Here is a 6,892-nt window from a genome sequence, read left to right as displayed (position 1 = left end):
CCAAAGTGCAACCCACCCATACCCCTACATTTACCCCTTACCTAGCACTACGGGCAATTTAGCACAGCCAATTCACCTGACCCGCACATCTTTGGACTGTGGGAGGAGACCGGAGCAAACCCACACAGACACGGGGAGAACATGCAAACTCCACGCAGTCAGTCGCCTGATTCGGGATTGAACCTGGGTCTCAGGAAGGCGCTGTGAGGCAGCAGTGCTAACCACTGTGCCACCATGCCGCCCACAAGGGGAGAGCGCGAACGCAGACCCCAATACCACAAATTTTGCTGTTGAGTATCCCGCATTTGGTGACATCGCAGGCGTCAGCACACCCGAAGTGCAATGGGATAGCCTCGTCCTGGGAGCGCCACCGCAATGATCATGGTATCTCCCCTGCCAGGTTAGTATAGAGACTTGTAGAGACTCTTCTTCATGAATCTCTGCCTTACCCACAGAGACAGTATATTTAATAGGGAATTAGACAAAGACATATCAGTCACATGGGCGATTGTCATTACATAGTTTAAAGCTGGTAATTATGACCTTACAAAGCTTGATGAATGGCGATGTCCTGCGTTAACGTATGAATGGATTACAGAAACTGATTATCGTATTGTTCATGATTATGTGTTGATGGGAAGAGATTAAGGCTGGAGGGTTCTTCCTTCAGTAAATGGGGGATTCACTTACCTATGCTAATATGGAGGGGAGGTAAGACAATGGGAGCGGGAGGCAGTTTAACAGGGTTGTGCCCAGGGCTCTCAGTCTTGTCTGGAAAGGGCAAATTCCTCTGTCTGGGGTTACGGGGGAATCCACATGTGTGGCTGCAAGAGGTTCTATTTTGAGATACTGTCAGCCTCCCCCCTTCTGAGGTGTTCTGTCTGTATTGAAAGAGTACAGGCATTCAGTTGATGAAATATGGCCTTTGGCAAGGGAATGTTTAACCCTTGAGACCCCACAGTGTCCTGAAGGAGAAGCAAAAGGTATGGAACAGGCCCTCTGTGGTATTTTAACTTCCTCGTTCTGACCAGGAATCTGTTGACCAGAATGGATGCAATGATTGACTGTGACCTAACTAGAGCTTTGTCAATGGTCAGCATCTTTTCCATGAGTTTGTTATCATTCCCCCATTAATGAAGCCCAGCATCCATTTGTTTTACCCAAAACACTTTATGTTTTCTCTCCTTTAATAAGTGGTGCACATTGTCCCCCATTCCTGCTGTCCTGCACGTTGTGTCTGTGCCATTCAAATATATATTGACTTTCTACATTGCTTCTCTCAAAATGAATGAACTTATTGTGTGTTCTCATGAAGAGACATATTCCACTCAAATTATTAACTCTCCTCCACACATTCTACCGCCTGGAAAACAGAAGAGTGTAGCACCGGAATAATCGGCCCACCATGTCTGTGTGGATCATGATGCTATTCCAAACTAATTCCATCTGCCTGTACATGATCCATATCTCTGCCAACCCATGTCTGCTTATGTGTCTGCCCAAATGCCTCTTAAATGTTGTGATTGTTTCTGCTTTTCCCAACTCTCAGGCAAATACATTCCAGTCACTGATCCACCTTCTGCACAAGAAAATTGCCAACACAACTGCCTTTAAACTTGCACATGTTATTGGAAATGCTCAGCAGATCATGCAGTATCTGTGAAGAAAAATCAGTTCATGTTTCGGGTCTGGTCACCCTTCCTCAGAAAACGTTAACTTTAATTTATCTTCATAGAAGCTGCTCGACCTGCTGAACATTTCCCGAAAATGTTTTTGTTTCTGGTTTACATCATCTGCAGTTGTTTCAGTTGTTTCAGTTTTCATTTCTTTAAACTTGCCCCTACTCCCTTAAATCTATGGCCTCTAGAATTTGCCATTTTCACCGTGGAAAAGGATTCAGATTATTCACTCTGTCTGAGCCTTTCAGATCACCCGCAGCCACTGACTTTCACAAGACAAAAATCCAAGTCTTTCCAACCTCTCCCAATCAGGCAACATCCTTGTAAACCTTTTCTCTCACTGCACTAAGCCTCCACATCCTCTTTTTTATATGGTGATCAAAACAGCACACAATACCCCAAAGGTGGCCTAATGACAGTTTTATAATCACTCCCCTGACAGAAGAAGGCAAGCCTGCCATCCACCTCCTTCACCACTTTCAGGGAGCTGTGAACTTGCCCCTGAAGATCCCTGTGTACATCAATGCTGCTGAGAGGCCTTCGGTTTAGTGAATACATTCCTCTTGCAATGAGCCTCCCAAAATACATCACCTCACACTTGTCTGGATTAAAATCTATCTCCGTATGGGTTTACCAACGGATCTCTTTCTTGCTGTATCCATTGACCATTTTTGACGATTCACAACTTCATCAATTTGTACCATCTAGAAACTTGCTAATTAAATCATTTACATTTCCATGCTAATCATTGGTATATGTTACAGACAATAGATTATCCAATTCTGATCCTTGTGTAATAACACTGACCACAGAAATCCAGCCAGCAACATGCTGTGGAAGGAACATATTTCATTTAGTCAGTCAGTTAGAAAGATTCCAGGCATTGGTGTGGCATTAGATGTTCCAAGATATTCACAGTCTGGTTAAAACACCCTAGAGCAGATTTTCAGTTCTGTGTACACTACCTAGGACTCCTCCAGAAACCCAGTATAAAACAGTAAACATTATCTCCTGCTGTGGAAGGACAACCTGTGTTGGTCTGAGCATGAACACAGAGTAGATTTACCTTGATGATAATCTAACCCCTGAAGACAAACAAACGGAACAAGTTAAGCAAGTACAAAAAAAACATGTTATGGCACAGAAAGGGGCCCATCAAATCCAAGCTGGCTCTCTGTAGCAGAATCCCTTATTCTCATTCTCCAGCTGTTCCCAAAACCCTGAAAGTTTATTTCTCTCATATCTGATATAATTGTATTCATTAATCATGGATCACCTCTACTTGCACCACCATAATAGGCAGCATGTTCTGCATATTTCCAGCCAGTGGAACAATTGCTCATCTCCCACTTTCTCAAAACGTTATACCTAATCTTAAATTTTGAGCCATCACCTATCAAGTGCAATTTATTTTATTGTCTGCTCTATCTAGATGTGTTATAATCATATCCATTTTATTCTATCATGATTTTTTCAACTTGATTTCTTCAAAGAAAATAGCATTTTTTCCAAATCAATCCAGTGACTGCATTTTCTTCATCAGTGCACCACACCAATATGTCTGTACTCCACCCCTGAAGATCAGGAATCTGTTGACCTGAATTGGACACAATGATTGACTGTGACCTAACTAGTCAATGAAATTGTTTAATGAAAACCAGGATCCCATATGTTTTGATCAAAACACTTTGATTATGTCCTCTCTCCTTTAAAGAATTGTACACCTTGCCCCCCTCCCTCAGTCTCTACTCTTTGTGTCTGTGCCATGCAAAATATATATTTCTTTCTACATTGCTTCTCTCAAAATGTATCAACTCACTGTATGTTCTAAAAAAAACATTAACTCTCGATCCACACATTGTGCCCCTTGGAAAACAGAACATTACAGCACCGGAATAATTGGCCCATCATGTCTGTGCAGACCATGATGCCGTTCCAAACTAATTCCACCTGCCTGCACATGATCCATATCCCTGCCTACCCCTTGCCTGCTTATGTGCTGCCCAAATGCCTCTTAAGCATTGTGATTGTTTCTGCTTTTATCACCTCCCAGGAGAGTACATTCTACTCAACTATCACCTTTTGTATTAAAACTTGCCTGACATAACTCTCTTGAAACTTTCACATGCTGTTGGAAATGCTCAGCAGGTCTTGCAGCATCTGAGAAAATAAAAATCCATTAATGTTTCGGGTCCTTCATCAGAAATGTGAACTCTGATTTCTCTTCACAGGTGCTTCCAGACTTGTCGAACATTTCCAGAAACTTTTGTTTTTTTTCTGATCAACCGCATCTTCCGTTCTTTCGGTTTTTATTTTCTTTAAATTTCCCCTGTCCCCTGAAATCTATGTCCTCTAGAATTTGTCATTTCTACCGTGGAAAAAGATTCAGATTATAGAACATAGAACAATAAAGCGCAGAACAGGCCCTTCAGCCCTCAAAGTTGCATCGACCTGTGGAATTTTCTCAACTCGTCCCCCTACACTATCCCAAAATCATCTGTGAGCTTATCTAAGGATTAATTAAAACTCCCTAATGGAGCTGAGTTGACCACCTGAGCTGGTAGGGCATTCCACACACTTACCACTCTCTCTGTAAAGAATTTGCCTCTGACATCTGTCTTAAATCTATCACCCTCAATTTATAGTTGTTCTCTCTCGTACAAGCTGTCGTCCTCATCCTAGGAAAAAGGCTTTCCCTGTCTACCCTATCTAATCCTCTGACTATCTTGTATGTCTCTATCAAATCCTCCCTTAGCCGCCTTCTTTCCAATGAGAAAAGACCCAAGTCTCTCAGCTTTTCTCATAAGACCTTCCCTCCAGACCAGGCACCATCCTGATAAATCTCCTCTGCACCTTTTCCAATGCTTCCACATCGTATTTGTAACGGGGCGACCACAGCTGTAAACAATATTCCAACTGTGGCCGCACCATCATTGTGTATGGTTGCAGTATGATATTGTGGTTCCAGAACTCAATCCCTCTCCCAATGAAACCTAACACGCTGTATGCCGCCTTAAAATCACTATCCACCTGGATGGGCAACTTCAAGGATCTATGGACATGGACTCCAAGATCCCTCTGCACATCCACACTACCAAAATCTTTCATTGACCCAGTATTCTGCCTTCCTGTTATTCTTCCCAAAGCGCATCACCTCACATTTAGGTGCATTGAACTCCACTTGCACCTCTCGCCAGAAGTGAGACAAATCAAACATGATATAAAGATCCAACAGAGTCACGATATTCATTTGGCCATAAAGGGAACATGATTATCTTGTTTGTCAGTGAGCAAAGGTTTCAAACAACATTGTGTGTGGTCAAGCCCCCAACAAAGACACACACACACACACACACACACACACACCACACACACACACACAAACACACACACACACACAACACACACAACACACAACTACACACACACACACACGCACACACACACATAAGTGTATGAGTGTTCCAGTGAACTGACTGCAGAAATTATTTAACATTATCCAGTTCACAATCTAAAAAACATTCACAGACAGAGAAGCCATAAATATGTTGTGTTTATGGGAAAGGATTCACCAGATCATCCAACTTGGAGATATGCGAGGAGATCAGCACCATGGAAATATCTGGATTGTGAGAAGGATTGAAAATTCACAGACCTACTGGAGACTCATTGACACAGACATTCTGTGCGAAGAGATTTATTTCGTCATCCAGCTTCATGTCACACCAGTGGCTTTACACTGACAAGAGAGCTTTCCCTGACTGTGGGAGAAAAAAAACTTTAAGATCTGTAAATGTCTTAAATTCAATGGTCTTTATTTAACATCACCCTATTCACATGGGGGAGAAGTCGTTCAGCTGTTCCATGTGTGGGAAGGTATTCACTTGGGGATCCAGCAGTGCCTTGCTCTTTCTTTCTTGATAAGAGACTCAAGCATTTTCCCCACGGCAGATGTTGCACTAACTGATCTATACTACCCAATCTTTTGTCTACCTCCTTTTTAAACAGCGGCGCCAATGTTTTCCAATCTGCTGGAACTGCACCAGAGTCCAGCAAATTGGGAAAATTACTGACGGTGCAACTGTTCTATCCCCCGCTGTCTCTTTTAGCACGCTGGGATGCATTCCACCAGGACAGAAGACTTGTCTATCATTAGCTCCATGGGCTTGCCCAACACTAGCGTTCCGTAATAATATTTGTTTCCAGGTCCTCACCAACTCCATCTCTTTGTCAATCTCTGGCATGTTATTAGCGCCCTCCACTGTGAAGACCGATACAAAATACCTGTTCAGTGCCTCCACCATTTCATCACACCCCATAACTAAATGTCCCTCCTCATCCCCTGAAGGACCAACATTTACCTTAGCCACTCTTTTTCATTTAAAGTTTTCATAGAAACTTCTGCTATCTGTCTTTAAATTATGTGGTACATCTTTTCTCTCTGTTCTTTCCTACGGTTCTTTCTCACTCTTATTGTGACTTTCTTCTGATCTTTAACGCTTTCCCAATCTTCCAGTTTCATGCTGTTTTTGACCACTTTGTGTGCCTCATCTTTCAATGTGAGAGATGGGAAGGGAGAGTGGGGAGGGGACGGGAGGGAGAGGTGAGGAGGGAGGGGGAGAAGAGAGGGTGGAGGAAGGGGAGGTGCGGGGATAATTGGATTGGGGAAAGAGGCATGGCAGAGGAAAGAAGGGGTGGAGAGAGGGCTGTAGGAGAGAGGGGGTAGGAGAGAGCTGGGAACGGTGGGCGAGAGCAGGAGGAGAGATGGGAGGAGAGGGAACAGGGGACAGGGGGTGAGGAGCAAGGAGTGGATGGCGTAAGGGGGAGTAGAGTGGTGGAGGGTGTATGGGAAGGGGGTTGTAGGAGAGAAGGAGAGGAATGAAGGAGAGGAGTAGAGGTGGGGAGAACGTGGAAGGTGGAGGACGGGAGGAGACAGCGAATGAAGTGGGGGGATGAGTGATGGGGAAGAAGGGAAGGAGAGGGGTTAGGAGAGAGGAGGAAGTGAGGACGTAGGGGGCGTTTGGGGTGTGAGGCGAGGGGAGTTTGGGGTGGAGTAGGAGATAGGTGGTGGGAGGTAGACGAGAGAGGGACATGAGGATTGGGGAGGAAAGAGGTGAAGATGAGGAGGAGGGGAGGACAGTGGGAGGTGAAGGGGAGGAGAGAGTGGGGAGGAGAGGCGGAAGTGGGGGAAGGAGGGGGAAGGTGAACAGGGA

The 6,892-nt window shown here is 44.3% G+C and overlaps 1 non-coding gene across 1 annotated transcript; it reads right to left on the bottom strand.

The window, feature by feature from the left end:
- Window positions 1-245: 245 nt before the first annotated feature.
- On the bottom strand, window positions 246-408 carry LOC132813123 (U1 spliceosomal RNA). The gene has a single exon (XR_009643947.1). It is a non-coding gene; the product is annotated as a U1 spliceosomal RNA (small nuclear RNA).
- Between the last annotated feature and the right edge of the window lie 6,484 nt (window positions 409-6,892).

Source organism: Hemiscyllium ocellatum, unplaced genomic scaffold (assembly GCF_020745735.1).
Source record: "Hemiscyllium ocellatum isolate sHemOce1 unplaced genomic scaffold, sHemOce1.pat.X.cur. scaffold_3276_pat_ctg1, whole genome shotgun sequence".
Lineage (NCBI taxonomy): Eukaryota > Metazoa > Chordata > Chondrichthyes > Orectolobiformes > Hemiscylliidae > Hemiscyllium > Hemiscyllium ocellatum.
The sequence above is the reverse complement of the archived record's forward strand: the minus strand, read 5'-3'. Positions and strand labels throughout refer to the sequence as shown.